This window comes from Aplidium turbinatum, chromosome 13 (assembly GCF_918807975.1).
Source record: "Aplidium turbinatum chromosome 13, kaAplTurb1.1, whole genome shotgun sequence".
Classification (NCBI taxonomy): domain Eukaryota; kingdom Metazoa; phylum Chordata; class Ascidiacea; order Aplousobranchia; family Polyclinidae; genus Aplidium; species Aplidium turbinatum.
Genome location: NC_137484.1, coordinates 14,309,853 through 14,328,824, shown reverse-complemented (window position 1 = coordinate 14,328,824; position 18,972 = coordinate 14,309,853).

Below are 18,972 nucleotides of genomic sequence, written 5' to 3'. Positions count from 1 at the left end.
CATATTGTAAGTAGCCTACAATAGGCACATTTTAATTCATACGGTATCGTACCGTATAAACCCTAACCCTATTATTAGTATTAACACAGGAATAGGTTAGCCTACCTAAGTTGATTGTTGACTAGCTGGGTGAGCAATGTGGTTAGTTTGAAAAATTCCATCTTCTCAGTTTTTGATGGGCACATAAATGCAAAAACGCAATGATAAAATTTAACTAAATAACAGATTTTCTCAAGATATTGCTATAATTTTGAAATGTAAGCTTACCAAGCAACCGTGAATTTCTTAACTTTAGTAGAAAGACGTTTCTTCAGTAATCAGTTTCACAGCTCTGCCAGGGCGGTGCCAGCAGCCCAGCACTAACTACTGGGGTTGGTGAATGCGAGTCTCCTACAACTTACCGGTACGTAGCAATTGCGAAGTCAGCACTTTGCAGTTAAGCAAGGAACAACTGAGACTGAGCTAACAGCTAAGTAGCTAACAAATTGCTGAAATTGGTAAATTTCTCGTTGCTGATTGGCCATTGCAGCGGCTCAAAAGTCTTCAATGTTTTCACTTTTTTATCAAATGGCAACTCTGCTAGTCTTATATAAACATATGGTGTTGCACAATAGTCGCTTGCTATTTTTATTTTACGTTATAGCGGAATTGCTTTGAACAGCTTAAATTTTAGACTCTATTCTTATGATGAGTTGATCAATTACAGTTGCACGATTTTTTGAAGTTTTGTTATTTGCAAAATTTGGAATTAATTTGACAAATAAACATTAATTACCTTTTGAAATAAAAAAATACCTGGCAACACTATTAGTTTTTGAACTGTGCTGTAGTTTGGTTTTGATTTTTATCCTCTGGCTGACAAAGCCTTTGATAGGTTATTCATGGTAGTTTCGTATACTTGTAGAAGCTTTTGACTGAATACAGAATAAAGTTTCCGATTGTTGAAATTTGGTTACCAGAAAATTGTTTCATGCACTAGGTGCCGCCAGGGCCTCCGAGAGAAATCAGCACTGGTCGGGAAACAACACGAAAATTGGGCCCCATAATATTTTTTAGCAAATATTGCATTGCATGTTCGTGTTAAGCTGAAATTAGCATACTTTCCTCAGCATGAAAAGAACTTCGTTCAATGTAAAAATTATCAATATATAATCACTGGGTTACATTTGCAGCAAAAATGCCATTGAGGCAAACTATTTTGTCTAGAAAGCTTTGTAAACACACAATAGGCCGACAGGCAACGAAAATAGTTCAACCAAGCATTTAATTCAGGAGTGTCCAAACTTTTCCCACGCGATGCAGATTTGATAATAAGTGTTCGCGGGCCAACAGCCACAATGATTTTTCTGAAAACTGCATGTTGAATTTACATGATTTTTGTGTGTCTGCAGGCCAAAAATAACACATCGTACAACCAGAGCCACTATATACATAGTCTGGAAAGTCATGTTTTGAGGTTGTTGTTTACAGCGCCACCTAGGAGAGCTATGGTTAAATCACAGAATCTGCTTGGAAGGTATGCAAATACAGGCATATTGTCTACTATCAACAGTGAAACTGTGGATGATATTGTGGTTGCAGACTTGTTTTAAACTATTGTAGAACGTTTAGGATGTTAGTTACAGTTATTATTTAGAAAAATTCGTTTGGTTTACTTTTCTGAGGTTTAGTTAAGCATGACTACAAGTAGTTAAAAGATGATGTGACTTTTCAAATTACTAAGGAATTGATTAGTTTATAGTTTGAAGTAGTGGTCTTTAAAGTTCATAAGTTTCAATGTACAAAGTATATACAGCAGCTTACTAATGGAAGGGTTTAATTAGTAAATATTTGTGGAACCTTTAAGCTGAAGTAGGCTTGAAATTAGTACCGTAATTGGCAGATGCTACTTAGCCAGCATCATTTCCAAAAACATTGATTGATCAACTAATTCAGTTGACAGTTATTTAAAAAAGGTCTATAAAGATACAACAAAAAGTTGATAGGTTTCAATCTGTGACACTCAAAATAGCCACTCCCAAAAATAATTTGTAAACAAAGAGCATTAGCAAGACAATTTTGAGTAGGCTACTGTATCGGTAACTATGCAGGTTCAGTAATTTAAAGCAACAATGTCACAAAGGTTACAAGTCCTGAGATTTAACTTAAAACTAGTTAGGCTGAGGGAAGATACAGCAGAATCCGATACCGTAACGTGTTCCATATTTGAAGAACCTGGTTTGCGACGTATATAGCATCTTAATTGATTACGTACAAACTGGAAATTTGATTGAATGGACCAGTTAAGGCAGTTATGCTGACAAAGGTTATGTTTTGTTTATTTCCTTTGTGTTGTAATTTCCTATTATCTTAAGCATGCCGTTCTTTGAAGATCAATTAGTCTACTTTGAGACTACTAGCAGACACTAATGCATTAACCGGTTAACCACTACCTTTGTTAGCAATTATCTTTTGTTGTTATTAGCATTACAGTTATAATCAAATGCTGTACTCTATGTAGGGTTGTGAATTATCTTAGTTATGATTATTTAGTTTGATAATGTCCCAAGTTACGCGTAAATGGAGTGGAATAAACTGCTGTTTACCACAATGTAACAACACTACAACTATGGGATTTTGTTACTTGTACAAAGTTCCAAGTGATGAAAAGAAAAGGTTTTCAGTTTCAACAGCACAGTGGGAAAAACAGTTTCATCAGGTAAGATCAGCACAATAAAATAGTATAATTTTATGCTGTATGTCATGATGGTTGACATTAGTAAAAATTAAGAGCTTATGCCTAGTGAATCACATATATATATATTATGTTTTTTTTTAAATTTAAGCAATAAGCATATGGTGCTCACTGCTACTTTACTCGTATATTGAGAAGATTCACTAATCTAGCATCCCTGTGTAGTGTGTATAGTTGATTAGTGATGAACACGTGTGCTAATTGTAACATACATTGCTAAATGTTATTTATGATAGGTCATTGATTTTCAGATTTAGTTGGGGATGTCAATAGAGAGAATATGCTACTAAGTAAAGCTTCAGATGCTCTTCTTGTATCGTCCTTACCAGCAATAATTCGAGAAACGTCTGCTACTGGCGCAGATTATGTACGGTACCATACTTGCAAGAATAAAGCAGGATCCTCTTGAACACTACTTCGGTCGACAGCATCAAAGAGTTGCATGTGATACCGCGCCTGCAGTTCGAATGTTTAGCAGTACCGCCAAAACTTTAGATATTGTAAAGCACTCTGCAGTGAAGGGATCTAATGTCTAGAGTGAACATTAGACTAACCACCCCGGCATACTGCGCTTTACTCGAGACTGCATAAAACAGTGATTGAAATTGGCACTTTGAGAATCTGTACCTACATTGAAGGAACTCCGTATCTACAATGCATGCTGTATATTCCGGTACAGTAAACCTCACATAAGTTATAACATACAGTATGGGTATATAAACGAGAATTTTAATCCGCATGGTTTCTTATACTTTTTAGTTCATTCGAATGAATGGGGATTATAAAAGTGGTTTACTGTACTTTCACTGCAACTACATCATTGCCGCATTGGCACCCTTCTGTGTACTTTTTACAGTATTTAAGTTACGGTATTAATAGAAAGCCTATTTTATTCTTTATTAAAGGAATGTGCTGTGAAATCAGCTTGAAAAGCATGCTACGATGTTTATTGTACAAATCAAAAACGGATAACAAAATACAACAGGAATCCCCCTTCAATGTTTGCTTTTAGAATTGTTTATACTTTTCGGAGTGCTAGGCCTACGAAGTGCACTGTTCGGCTTATGCGATTGTTTAGCTGTTTTGTTTCTACCATGTAAGAAGTCTTGTAGTGGTAAGTAAAAATATGACTCCTCATACGCATACAGCACTTTTTTTTATAAGTTTAGTTTTTTTTTTATTTCTGACCATCACAGTGAAAACAATACATGTCAACATAGCAAGGGTCTAGAAAAGTTCTTCAAAAGCGCCATCGTAGAGGTTCCAGTTAATGGATTGCTGTATACCTTCCACAGTCCAAGTCCGGCAATAAGCTTTCTTTACAATACTCATGATATGCATTAGGCAGATTAAGGTTGTTGATTTCATTGAGCAATATGTCAGTGTAATACGCCACTTTTCGAAGAAAATTCCCCTTTCATAGGCGAATTTCCACCATCCAAATCTTCATTCAACTGTAAAATACAAATAAATTCAGTAATGCACCATCTTCATCAAGTGCCATTAATCTCTCCGAACTAAGGTGACCATGTGATGCCATTGTTCTTTAGCATACCAGTAATGTAAAGTAAGTCACGTTCAATTGCTATATATAGTATGCAAAAAAATGGCACCAAAGAAGAACGTTCATTACTGGTACCTCAAAATGTAAATATAGCTCGGAATTATTGAATTAATGCACTTCTAAAGTAGCACCAGTATAATCGTGTATATTGCATATTATGCTTTTGAAAGCTAACTTTTTCGACCTGAAGGCCCTGAAGCAGTTAAGTATTTCATTGGTTAGATTTCCAAATTTCATATTGATAATGTTATTATTACAAATTATTTGCACCACACCAATAAGTCCATATTAATTACCATACATGCAAAAAGACAAAAAAAAAATACAAGAATAATCACAATATAATAGCCCGGTTAACAGACAATGCTGTTGCGGAGAATTGTTAACCAGTAAGCTTTAGGTTTAGATAGTAATAACTATATTTGATTGAATAGTATTTTGCATGTAAACAAGTCAAGCTCAACATACCTCATCGAAAAATATAAGATGTTCTTCACTCATGTCTTGAAGAGCTTCCAAGCATTGTGACAACATTTTAATGACTTTTAAGAATTGTATAATTGTAAACCTTTTTGTACACTTATTGCTGCATTGTAAGAAATATATAATATATATATTATATACTGTATTTATGAACATTCTCTATTTGTATTAAGCATATAATTGTTTTCATAAGCATAAATTGTTTTCAAAATCAGGAATGACAGGCCCACAAGTAACATGCTAAAATGTAACATATCCGAAATATTCAAATTGTCAAAATCAACAACTTGGCAGTTCATTTTAAATATGTGAATTAGTTAAGAAATTGGGATGCAACCTCATGCCAAGTTGTTGATTTTGACACGTTATGATAGCCTATAGGTATTTTGTAACATATGTCAAGCAGATCACAAGCAATTAGTAATGGTAGCCACTTCAACAAGAAAAACTTCAGCCATGCCACTGAAACCTCAAGCAGTCATAAGCTATGTTTTCTGTGATGTGAAAAAGGGCGAAAAGAAGATGATACAAAGCAAAGTAGTGGTTAACCGGTTACTGCATTAAACCAGTGTTTGCTAGTAGTCTCAAAGTAGACTGATGACCTACAAAAAAACGGCATGCTAATAAAAAATAGGAAATTACAACACAAAGGAAATAAACAAAACATAACCTTTGTCAGCATAACTGCCTTAACTGGTCCATTCAATCAAATTTCCAGTCTGTACATAACCAATTAATTTAAGATGCTATATATGTCGCAAACCAGGTTCCCCAAATATGGAACAAGTTACGGTAAGTATCTGATTCTGCTGTATCTTCCTTCAGCCTAACTAGTTTTAAGTTAAATCTCAGGACTTTTAATATTTGTGACATTGTTGCATTAAATTACTGAACCTACATACTTACCGGTACTCAAATTTGTCTTGCTAATGCTCTTTGTTTATAAATTATTTTTGGGAGTGGCTATTTTGAGTATCACAGATTGAAACCTATCACCGTTTTGTTGTATCACTAAATAAAACAACTTTATAGACCTTTTTAAAATAACTGTCAACTGAATTAATCGATCAATCAATATTTTTGGAAATGATGCTGGCTAAGTAGCATCTGCCAATTACGGTACTAATTTCAAGCCTACTTTAGCTTAAAGCTTCCACAAATATTTAGTAATTAATCCCTTCAATTAGTAAGCTGATGTATATACTTTGTACATTGAAACTTATTAACTTTAAAGACCACTACTTCAAACTATAAACTAATCAATTCCTTAGTAATTTGAAAAGTCACATCATCTTTTAACTACTTGTAGTCATGCTAACCTAAGCCTCAGAAAAGTAGACCAAACGAATTTTTCTAGATAATAACTGTAACTAACATCCTAAACATTCTGCAATAGTTAAAACAAGTCTGCAACCACAATATCATGCACAGTTTCACCGTTGATAGTAGACAATATGCCTGTATTTGCATACCTTCCAAGCAGATTCTGTGATTTAACCATAGCTCTCCTAGGTGGCGCTGTAAACAACAACCTCAGGCAGATTTGCCATTGACTTTCCAGACTATGTATATAGTGACTCTGGTACAACAACAGGTACGGGCCATACAAAACGTCTCGTGGATCGGAGTTGGCCCGCGCGCCGGACTTTGGACATCTCTGATTTAATTCAAACTTACTTTGGACATCCCTGATTTAATTCAACCTTTTCTGGACTTTTTGCAATGCAAAGCTACGGATCATAGCATCAAATGATAAAATTTTGCGACGTCTGAATTGATGCACAACATGTAGCCTATAGTTAGGCTTTTCAATCGGTTTTGAGTCATAGGCCAACTGGAACGCAAACAATTCTTTACAAATTTCAGTAATTGCTAAAACCACGTTCTCAAAGCACAGCCGTTGGAGGTAGCTACCGGAATACAAAACAAAATCATAACAAAACTATTTGGAAAAATCTTTCGAAAGTTGCAATCAATGATTCCTTGTGTAGAGATTATGGGGTGGTTCGTTCTAGTTTTCAGCTGAAGTTTGCTGTGTGACTTTCTGTCAAAAGTACCAACTCATCCAAAATGTCTTGAAAAATGTCATTGTTGTAGCCTACAAATGGTTTAAATTTGTCCCACATCCCCGCACCTGCACAACAGACATACGATGAAATTGTCATGGAACTTCAAACTCATCGTCGATATGTTTAAGTTTGTTCATACATTTGTCAATTCCAACAACTATCGAATCCTTTGCAATGTACGATAGAATACATTTCCTTCGAATGATTCAGCTAGTTAAGTGGAGTTATAAAAGCGTTCTATCCTCAGGAAAACAAAGTCATTTTTTTTTAAATTTACAATTGTCACTGCAACTTTAGCTTGCGAGTAGTAGCCTACTCTTCTCAGCTTTCTCTTACTTAGATTACATCTTCCTTTAATTGCATTAAATTCATCAGTGAATCTTGTTTAGGACCGTAATCCACATAATACAAAGCAGTCACAAATTTAAAACTGCTAGTTGTAGGCTACTTTAGCATTGACTCAGCTTCCGATCAAGCTCTTGTTGGTTCCAACTTGATGCATTTAAGAAACGTCTTTAGAGCTTCAATTGCAGAAGGGTGATGTAAAGCATTGGGTTTGACTGCACCACGCCTTGATTACCCTCTCGAAGTCAATTTTCTTTGCAAGATGATAGGACAGCTTTCTTTAGATTTTTTAAAATTTTTCCTCTGACTGGGCTATAACTTTAAAGATGCCCCAAGCTTACAGATAATCAATTACACCAAAAATGATAAGACATTTGAACAACGCTGTCTGTAGGCAACATTAGGCTATGAATTCCAACTAGATTCAAGCAACAACATCCATAAACAAAAAACTCAAATAAAGAAAAAAACTCACTACCTTCCAAAATCACATCATGAGAAGCATGACCAACAAAAGGCTACTTGACCACACGAAAACAGAAGATCTTTTAACTATGACAAAATTACATCCAATTGCAGCAATAAGTTAATAAAATCAAAAGTTTTAAAACTGTTTGGCCACACTAAAAGATCACAATTCGGAATCAGCAAAGTTTGCACAGAAGGCAAAGTAGAAGGAAAAAGAAAACGGGGCAGACAACCAAAACGATGGCAAGACAACATCCAATCATGGACCGGACTCAACTTGGCGACACTGGGCGAGCTGGCTTAAAATCGCCACTCTTGGAAGCAAATAACTCATGTTGATGCGCAATCTGCTGCAGGCGGACATAATGACTGATGATGATCCATAAACAAAAAATATACAGGATTTACTTTCTTTAATCGTGCTTGGAATGATACCTTTAACTTTCCCAGATAACTTATGTTGGATACAACATCCTATGCCTGGCCAACGCAGATTTTGAAGTTAAGGTTCAATTGTCAAGCAAAAATAGTTCCCGCTTAGCTAAAACAGCGCCAATTTTCAAGTTGAAACTATCAATACAATCGAAACCGTTCAGTGATACAGAAATCATTTTAGCTTCAGATTTTACGTTTTGAAGCTGTTCAACATCGCCTACCTTAACACGAAAATGATTTGTTTTTGATGAGAAGCATCGAGAGTGACATTTACAATGAATGAGAAATACTTGGAACTACGCACTTCATTTAAGAATTTGTTGATTATTTAGTTGGTACATTTTTACTTTAGTACTAAAAATGGGCCCCCCTCAAAAGTGCAAAAACAAAAAACTACTCGTTTTTCCTTTACAATGTTTTGCTAGGGGGGAAACTGGCCCGACTTCCCTCCCCTCTCGGAGCCACTGGGTGCCGCTAAATGGAAAGCGGTCCTGAAATGCGTTGCACAAGCGCACACCCCAAGAGTCGAACCAGCTGTTCCAGACGGTTGTTCGCCTGGTCAAACGTCATGTAGAAACCGTTCGGGTCTACTGAATATTACGTCATGGAAATTCCTAAAACATGAGCCAAAATTGCACCATCGTCCGTAAGACCTGTGTCAAACCGGTTTAAACCTGTTTCAGTTTGAAACCTGTTTGGACATGAAATGTTGCGTCGCGCTACTGCTGGCGTGCCTTTGAGTTATCACAAATTTTTCTGATTCATTCTCGAAGTTGTTTGTTGGAAGTCGGTCGCACATTTAACTGGTTTATTTGGTGCTTGCTAGCTGGACAAATTCTCCGTCTTTTATCCAAGTAATCTGTATCGTAGTGACAGTTTTAGAGGTGTATCGCGTTGCACCCCATTTCGATAGCTGCGGGCTAATTTTACAGAAATACACTGTTTGAAAAGAAGTTCAAGTGTGTGTTTCTTCGGTCATTATATACAGACGAACGGATTCGGGAACTTTATGTTAAAATTTTCCCACGAAGAGATTAGGCTATGGTTTACCGCTGTGACCATAAAAAATAAAAGACGAGTTCTTGTCAGTTGGTAGGTCAAGAAGAAATTAAAGCAAAAATAAAAGACGAGTTCTTGTTAGCTGGTGGGCCAAGAAGCACTTGAAGGCATAAAAATAAACGACGTGTTTGTTGTCAGCTAGTGCAGAAGAACTAATTGGAAGTACAAGAAATAATAAAAGAAGATTTGTTGGTTGGTAGTCTACACTCTTACAGAAGCAAAGAAAAGTAAAGACATTTCTTCTCAGTTTGGTACTGAAGAAAAATAACTTTGACATTCATTGGCAAGAAAGAAGATTAAAGACAATCCATCTGTGCTTGTAGATTCAAGTGGAAGAATCCAAGCAAGTTTGTGGACTTTAGGACTTCATACTCGTACAGCTACGGTATCGTGCATTTAAATTCTTTTTTGTATTTTTACTGTCTTTGCAGTTAAGTTTTTTATAACTACTGTAGCCTAATAAATTTGTGTGTTTGTGTAACTTAATTTTTTTAATTGTTAAATTTAGCCCCAACATTTAATATGTCTACACTCGGTGGCGACAAGGACTCGACCGCCGTAGACTCGACTGAGTTTAAGCCTGATGATGTTCTTTGCGGTCGGGCAGGCCATTCTGGGGAGGGACCCATTAACGATGAGGCTAAGTCAGTTCGAGAGGCCCGGCATCTTAGACGGGATATTTTGACTCAAATTGGGAAACTTTCTGTAGCCCTAGGTTCTTTGAGTGATAAGCAGGAACTGTTAATTTTTAGATCTAAGTTATCTACTTTAGAAGAGGAATTACGGCATTTCCATGCTCTTTTGACTAAAATCTTTAACTCTGCGATCTTGGCAGAACTTCGTGATAGGGTAGACCCCGAATTTAACTCGTTAAAAAATAACTTTGAACAAAAAGAAAGTGAGTTCTCAGATATGTTGGATGCTGACATACATCCTGAGGATAGCGCATCAAATGTAAGCACTAGGATGTCTATGACTTCGTCTCGGATAGTGGCACAAATTAACCTGCAGCTAAGACGAGAGGAGCTCCAGATACAAGCTGAGGCCGAAGCGAGAGCTGCTGAGGCTGCCGCGAGAGCTGAGGCCATTCGAGCTGAGGCCATTCGAGCTGAGGCTGCCGCGAGAGCTGCTGAGGCCATTCGAGCTGAGGCTGCCGCGAGAGCTGAGGCCGAAGCGAGAGCTGCTGAGGCCATTCGAGCTGAGGCTGCCGCGAGAGCTGAGGCCGAAGCGAGAGCAGCTGAGGCCGCCGCGAGAGCCGAAGCGAGAGCTGCTGAGTTCGCACTCAAAGACGCTCAGTTGAGGGCTGAACAACGTAAAGAGGTAGTTTTAGCTGAATGTCGATCAGAGGTGGGCTCTCGGCGTAGCTCTAAGAAGGGCTCTTCTAGGCATTCCAGAAATGAACATCAATCGCAGTTTAATTTACATAACCTTTTCCAAACGCCCGTTCAACCTGTGAGTGGACCAGGGCAATCCACACGTTTTCCAGCTGTTTCAGGAGGTCTCGGGGCCGCGGCTAAGGGTCTTCCGAATGCTGTAGAGCCAAGGTCTGCGAATTACAACCGAACTCCTCCCCCAGAGCGTACAGGTCACGGGGCCGCCATTAGTAGTAATGCTTTGCCCCCTTCACAGTTTTCTGCGCCGCTAGGTTTTGATCGCCCAGCTACACGTAATTTGGGTGGTTGTGAGAGGCGTATCGCGTCTCCTGATTTTAACGTGTGTGAGGATCGTGATCGGGCTGTGCACGTGACTGAGCCCACTCAGCCCCTTAAGGGATATAGCTTGTCTTCTCCCGCTAAATCGAGTTCTCAACAGCAGGATTGCTTTTTTGAATACCAAAATAGTAGGACGTTTTTCGATAAGGCGGCCTTGATTGGTTACGATGGGAATAATATGCCATTTATCTTCTTTAAAAATCGTGTTACGGCCTTAATGGCAGCTTCGCCCTTTAAGGGGACTCGTTTAACTTTGTTACAAGCAGCTTGTGTTAGGACAGCTGCGCAAACGATTGCTAATTTGGTTTCTGACACCCCTGGCTTGTCAGAGGAAGACAGGATAGAAATGTCGTTAGCTCGCTTGTCCCAGCGTTTTGGGGTTCGTGGAGGTCTTTTTGCAGAACCGGAAATTAGAAAGTATCGCTATGGTAGCAAATTGACTTCGACCTCTTTCAGTGATCTGAAAGAGTTTAAAGATGAATTATCGCAGTGTTTGCTTTACGCGCAAGCTTATGGTCAGCGTGACAAATTGGAAGGACGTTTTGTTTTGGATTTGGCTAAGCGACTCCCGTTTGACGCTAAGCAGCGTTATCTTGACTTTTTAGGTGATCAGTATGGTGGCACTGATGAGCCTACTTTTCAGAGTTTGTTCGATTTTGTTGTACGAGAGGAAACGCGTAAGTCGACTGATTTTAGCATTATGCTAATGGGCGATTCTGGTGAGTCGCAGCATTTTAAAAAGTTTGGCAAAGGAAAATTGCCTTCATGTCCGGTTAGGCAGACGTCCGTAAAACCCCACGATGATGTGATGTCAGGAAGTTCGCAGTACTCGACTGTTGTTGGCGCACCGCGCGGTGGTGAAGCCAGACGTAAAAACCTACCGGCATGCATTTGTTGTTCGTCACGTGGTCAAGTTGAATATCATTTTTTGTCTAATTGTAAAGAATTTTTGCGCTTGACACCTAAAGATCGGAGAGATGTCATTGGGAAAGCTGGCAAATGCTTGAATTGTTTGCGCCAGCATATGGTTAGGGATTGCGTTCATGCAAATAACTGTCGTAAGTGTGGGCCTAACAACGATAGGAAACACTATTTTCTTCTGCATGATTTTTATGTGACGTCACGTGATTCTCTGGATTCTGTTGGGAAAGATGATGCTCGTGCCAGAGTTCCTGTGCGTAATGTTAAGATTGGAAATGTTAAAGCAGCCTTTAACCGCGTTACTGCTGCTCGTGTTTTGAATCCAATGACTGGCAAATCGAAGTTGGTGTATTGTCAGCATGATCCTGGTTCGCAGTTGACGTTTGTTTCGAGTGACTTGGTGTGCGAACTTGATCTTAAACCGTACGATAAAGCGTCGTTTAAAATGAATACCCTGGCTGGTCAGAAAGCTACTTGTGCTGACCTTGTCAAACTCAACATCCAGTCGTTAGAGACAGATGAACTGTTTTGTGATTTAACTTCGGTGGTTAACCCAGCTTGGGCTGATGATGTTAAAACTTTACCGCATAAACAAGATTTAAATGGTTTCCGTCATTTTCATGACGTGAATATGTTTCATTTGAATGATTGTAGTACTGTAGATGTACTGATTGGCAACGACAACGCTTATTTGATGTGGGCAAAAGAAGAACGTGTTGGTGAAAATCGTAGTGAACCGCATGCTTTACTCACTCCTCTCGGTTGGTTGGCTTGTGGTGGTAAGTCACCCTTAGAGGAAAGCGTTGCTAACGTGTGCAGAGTGCAGACGTCTTCAGAGTCGGATGTCATCTCTGGCTTTCAGCGTAAAATTGAGTCTCGTGATATGGAAATAGCAGACCTGAATAAAGTCATTCAGGATTTGACGTTGCAAAATGAAACCTGTGAATTGTCTCGCAATGATAAGTTGGCTAGAGAACTTGTTGAACCGAATATTGAGTTGAAAGATGGTCGATTTGAGATACCTGTTCCGTTGAAGGAAGATATTGATCTACCTAACAATTTTGTGTTGGCGTCAGATAGAGTTGCTGCTTTAAGGAAGAAAGCTTTAAAACAACCTGAACTTCGTGATTTCCTTACTGACACCATGAAAGATCTTAAATCAAATGGCTATATTGAGCGTACTGGTGAAGCAGGAAATGTCAAGGGATTTGAATGGTATTTACCGTACTTTGTTACGTCACAATTAAAAAAGCGCATTGTTTACGATGGCAAGTCTGAATTCCGAGGAACTTGTGTTAATGATGTAATGTTTTCGGGTCCTGACTTGTTAAACCCTCTGGTAGATGTCTTGGCTAGATTTCGGCTTGGTAGATTTGGTCTCATGGCTGATGTGACTAAATGCTTCTTTCAAATAAAGTTACCTGAGTCGCAAAGGGATTTGTTGCGTATATTGGGAATTTATACCTCCGTATGCTCCGGCGCAAGGTGGCGCCTGGGAGGCAATGGTTAAACAATTTAAAATCGCATTTTTTCACATTTTGGACTCTTCAAGTCGTAAGCCCAATTTTATTGAACTGCTTACGTACACCAGTAGTGCCGTTCGGATCGTGAACGAACGCCCTTTGGTACCTTTGAGTGACGACCCTAGGGATTTTACTGTCATCACCCCTGCCTCACTTTTGACCCCATACTTAGACCCATACTGTGCTGTTGGGCAACCACATGATCGTGACCAATTAAGAAGGGATTATCGGTTCAATTTGTCACTTTCTCAGCAGTTTTGGAGTAAATGGATCGATTTTTACTTGCCAGGTCTTCAGGGCCGGAAAAAATGGCTAAAAATGGCCGAGAATTTGGAGCCTGGTCAACTTGTAGTGGTAGGTTCTCTCCAGGACATTGGTAAACGTGGGAAGTATCAACTTGGGAGGGTGCATGAGGTAGTTCCACAAATTAGGAAAGGGAAGCCTGTGGTTCGTAGAGCTAAAGTTGCCGTCTGCAACTATGATGAGAGTACGGGGAAAGTAAAAGTAGACTATGGGTTGAGGGATATTTCGTGCCTCGCCCCCGTAAAGAACACCTAAGTGTTAGGGTTTGAGCCTGGTTTTGTCTGCGGTGGCCGACACTTGTCTGAGCCCAGAACAGTCGGTTATTATCGCAATCATTGTATATAGCATCATTTTTTGCGTGTACCTACTACCTATGGTACCAATTTCATGTATCGTCGTGTTTTTATTGCTGTTCATTCTTTGCATGCCCTTTGTATTTGCGTATTAACTTAAACGTGAGTGATTCAAACAATTTGTGTATCATGTGTTTTTATTCATTGGCTCACAATTGTCGTCAATTCTTTTTTAGTTATGCCATGTCAGACTGTCATAACTAGGGGCCGCTATGTTCCAGACGGTTGTTCGCCTGGTCAAACGTCATGTAGAAACCGTTCGGGTCTACTGAATATTACGTCATGAAAATTCCTAAAACATGAGCCAAAATTGCACCATCGTCCGTAAGACCTGTCAAACCTGTTGAAACCGGTTTAAACATGAAATGTTGCGTCGCCTTTGAGTTATCACAAATTTTTCTGATTCATTCTCGAAGTTGTTTGTTGGAAGTCGGTCGCACATTTAACTGGTTTATTTGGTGCTTGCTAGCTGGACAAATTCTCCGTCTTTTATCCAAGTAATCTGTATCGTAGTGACAGTTTTGAGGTGTAAGGCGTTGCACCAGTCATTTCGATAGCCGCGGGCTAATTTTACAGAAATACACTGTTTGAAAAGAAGTTCAAGTGTGTGTTTCTTCGGTCATTATATACAGACGAACGGATTCGGGAACTTTATGTTAAAATTTTCCCACGAAGAGATTATGGTTTACCGCTGTGACCAAACTCAGACACTACATCCTTCATCGGCACTACCAAAGAATCTCTACCTCTCATTAGCGATACCAAAAACACTCCATCCCTCATTGACGCTATAAAAGATGATTTAACTCTTATTAGAAATACCAAACACACGCTGCTATATCATCATGCTTCTTATGCTCTTACATGCGCAGGAAATTAGTTTAAAAAACAAAGCTTTTTTAACTATTTTATCTTGATAATGAGCTGCCATATTATGTATTTGTTCTGCAATATATAGGCTACTTAACATCGTTGCTGCGAACATTTTATTTCTGTATGAAATCTGTAAATAGTCCTTGTTTTGATAGTCCGTTACGTAATTTCAATATGTGTGTGTAACTGTGTATATTAGTTTGTTTTTGTGATGTTGGGTTCAGTCGTGTTCTCATTGCTTTAAGAATTGGCGCTCCAGTTGTTCCAGGAACGAGGAGGCGACTGATTCTTAACTAATTCATCAACTTATTTTAAAGTATCAGGTTTGGTGGCCGTGCTTAACTATATTTATTGATGCGTATACCGCAATATTAGATCCTTTCATGCACGTCTTAAACCATTAAGGTTTTGCCACCTTTTCCTTTTGTTAGTTTTGTTACTGTATTTCTTTTTCACAATATCATTTTTTTTTGCATTCTGACAAAGAAAAATAAATTGAATTGAATTGAATTAAAGTGATATCCATGCAGAAGTCCAAATCAAGTAGTGAAAAAAAGCTCAAATTCAAGTTGATCCAAATCCGAGTTAAATGTTTGGGTGGCAGCTGACTTTGGTGACCTTTTGGTCTTTCGCTGCCATCCTGGTTGTGCAAATTATTTGTGTTTATTGTGTTTTTGCTTTTTGTGTCTTTCTTTTTCGCCAACAAAACAAAAAATAAACTGAACTGAACAATCGCTAAATTTAAATCCAGCAGTTCAATATATTTTGTTCTGTTAGCAAACAAAACAAAATATACAAAAACACAAATAATTTGCACAACAAGGATAGTAGCGAAAGACCAAGATGTCACCATAGTCAGCTTCCACCCAAACATCTGAACAAAACACCAAAAAGTCTAAATCAATGTTCATTTCGCCAGACACGACCTTGTTTCTTACCTTTGATTTAAAAATGATGGAAACTCTGCTGTTGCAAATGCCGCCTTTTAGGTGTGCGCTGCCGGCAGCGCTTCCACTTTGGTGGTAATTACCACAATTGTGGAATTTTCATCATGCTTGTGGAAAAATTGTGGTAATGAAAAATTAAATTTGTGGTAAAAATGTGGTAATATGGAAATTTTGTGTGGAAATGTTGCCAAAATGTGGAAATTATAAATTTTGAAAATTTGAAATAAAATGCTATCAATAAATAAGAGCATTTGAACTGTTGTCTTCCAAAATCGAACAGATACCGGTATGCAAAAAACTACTTATAATAGTATGCGACTAGCATGTTCCGCTGTTTTTAGTTTGATTTTGGAATGCGTCCTGACTTTTGACTTTAAACATAGGGTGACCATGTGATCATATTCATAGTCAAGATGTCTGTCAGATTCTAGCTGCGGTGTCAAGTACAGTACTTTGCTTTCTTATTTCCGACGTTTTAATGACTGTTAATAAACTGAGTAGTTGTTTTAGACCTTATTTTAAACCATATAGTGCTGTGTGTCACAATCAATATGCAAGACGTCGCGTCGGGCTGCTTTGCGTCTTGACAGAATGTGCTGTTTTCATTATGGAATTTTGAGCGATATGTTATTATCGGTTATGACCTGAAGTAACCTTGGATTGCAAATCTGTATTATGTAACGCATTTCCAGAATCGTCTGTAAGCATGCAAATCTGGAATGTTCTGTTGTTTTTCATAATTTCTGAGCGTCGTTTGTCATGATGTCATAAGGGTGTTTACCAGTAGATGTCCGATTGCGAAATATTTATTATGTAAGAATCTTCTACTCCTACGTGACATTCTTTATACTTCTTTGGGCTTCTGTTTGTTTACATTAATGCAACTTGACAGAACAATGTGACATTACGTAACCTTCTCAAACTTACTAGACCGAAACAACCTTCTATAAATAGTGGTGTAATTTGTGTAATCTTTTTATTATTATGGGAGTTGTATTATGATGAGTTGGTTATGAGAAATCATTGCTGTAATAGTAGCAGTTGGTAATAGAAGCAAAGATTATTGTTGATCAAAAGTTGAAGTATTGCATACGAGTAAAGCAAGTTGATGCTAATATAATTTCTGATTGAAATTAGAATCGTATGAGAAGCTGCGAGTGGATTACGTTAAACTTGATCAATAGTCGCAAGCATTGGAATCTGTTTTTGTTTACTGTTACTTTGATTAATTGTTGGAAGTGGTGAGCCATTCGTTGGAGTCCTTCAAGCGTTTTTATATATCATCTCACCAGTAGAACTATCCGTGAATTTAATTGACTGCTTTTCGGTTATAACCCATTAAACTACGTCATTGAATCTTTCCAAGTCTTTTTTCTGGTAAGAGATAGAAAGAAATCGTGACACTGTGGTTCCCAACCTTTTTGTTGTCACGGACCCCTTTAGACAAATTATTAATTCTGCGGACCCCTACCTAAATTTTACCTGAAACTCAATTAACATACTATTGATTATTGTAATTATTATGCTACTCAACTACTGTAGCCTAACTGTGTCATGTTGCATTGCCGCTATGACTCCTGCGGCAAATATCAAGTTAAACAGTTACTAAACAGTTAAATAAGAAAATGAATGAGTTACTGTATTCAAGAAATGTCAGCAGTATTTGAATATTAAGGTGACCCAAAGTGCCATGCCGAAACGTTTTCAACATAAACAAATTTAATGAGAGAAATGAAAGTAAAAAGATCGCTTTTTTTTTCCAAAATTCATCAAGGTAATCTCGGACCCCCAAATGCTTTCTCACAGACCCCCAAGGGGTCCGCGGACCCATGCTGGGAACCACTGATATAGTGTAAATATAGCCAAATAATGGCATTGCCAAATAAGGAATTCTGTCCTAATCTGAGAAAAGTTAAAAGCAGTTAAAAACAAAAACTTGCATTTTGGAATTTTTTTTAGTTCTGGGTAAAGATAAAAACTCTAACCTTATTCCTAAGTCTAACCCTTACCTTAACCCTTACTAACCTTAATCCTAACTCTGGCAACACCTGATAGTAACTATGGCAACAAGTGGGTAAAAATAGCCACTTTGTTAATGTAAAAGTAAGTCGAAATACGGTTAAAATCGGGTAGAAAATCACAATAAAAAATGTGGTAATCTGAGGACAAATGTGGTAATACAAGTGGTAATCTAGCTTTGTAAGAGTGGAAGCACTGGCTGCCGGGCTCTTTGATGATGTAAACCTGCTTGCTATGCGTTTTTTTCAAACATTATGCATTTTCCAAAGGCATTCTTATTTAGATAATTTCTATAGATTGCTGAATGTATACCATTATATTCAGATTTGGGTCAAATGAGTTTTCAAGGTATTGGGAACGTCCACAAGTCACTTTTATGCGAAATGATTTGATCTTTAAACAAGTTTATACTGCAGGTCTAACCTGCACAAATAATTTTATTCTCTTACTTAGATAGTTGTAATTTGCATGTAAGTCCTAATTTATGATTTGAATAAATGCTTCATTTGTGTTGAACTAATCTAGGATACATTTCCACAAACCAACAATTCTCCACTTTGTTGGTATTATATATCTAGTAAAAATAGTAAACTTAGTGAAAATTTTGCCAACGTGACATGCTTTTGACAGTTCAAGTACGCTATTGGTCAAATTGTAGGCTATGTCATATATAGACTACCGTAGCATATGTACAGAAAAAGTTTTGAAACAGAAATGCAACTTGAATAATTATTTTATTTTTTTAGCATGTTTTTGGTTCAGTTTTTTGTATTGTAACAATGGATTGTATCTCTGATGATATTTTGCAGCAAATTGATGCTGTAGTGCACCAAACCAATGATCATGAAAATGTTTTAACTGCTAACATATGCAGGGTGGATAAATGGATGAATGAGTGGCTAACGAAGTTTAGTGAGCTATCCAACATTGGTTGGATATAGAACACTTGTAGTAGAGAGTCAACTTAGTTGAAACATATTGAGTTATATGATTTGCTGTTGTGTGGGTTTATTTGCTTATAGTTTGACATCTCGAATAACCCTTTCAATAGACCCTTTAAATTGGTAAATTTCAAAAAGGTAATGTCATAATTGCTAGGAGTTGTGTTCATTGTTCTGCGTTGTAGTCTCCATTCTTTACATGCATCTAGTATAGGCGACACAT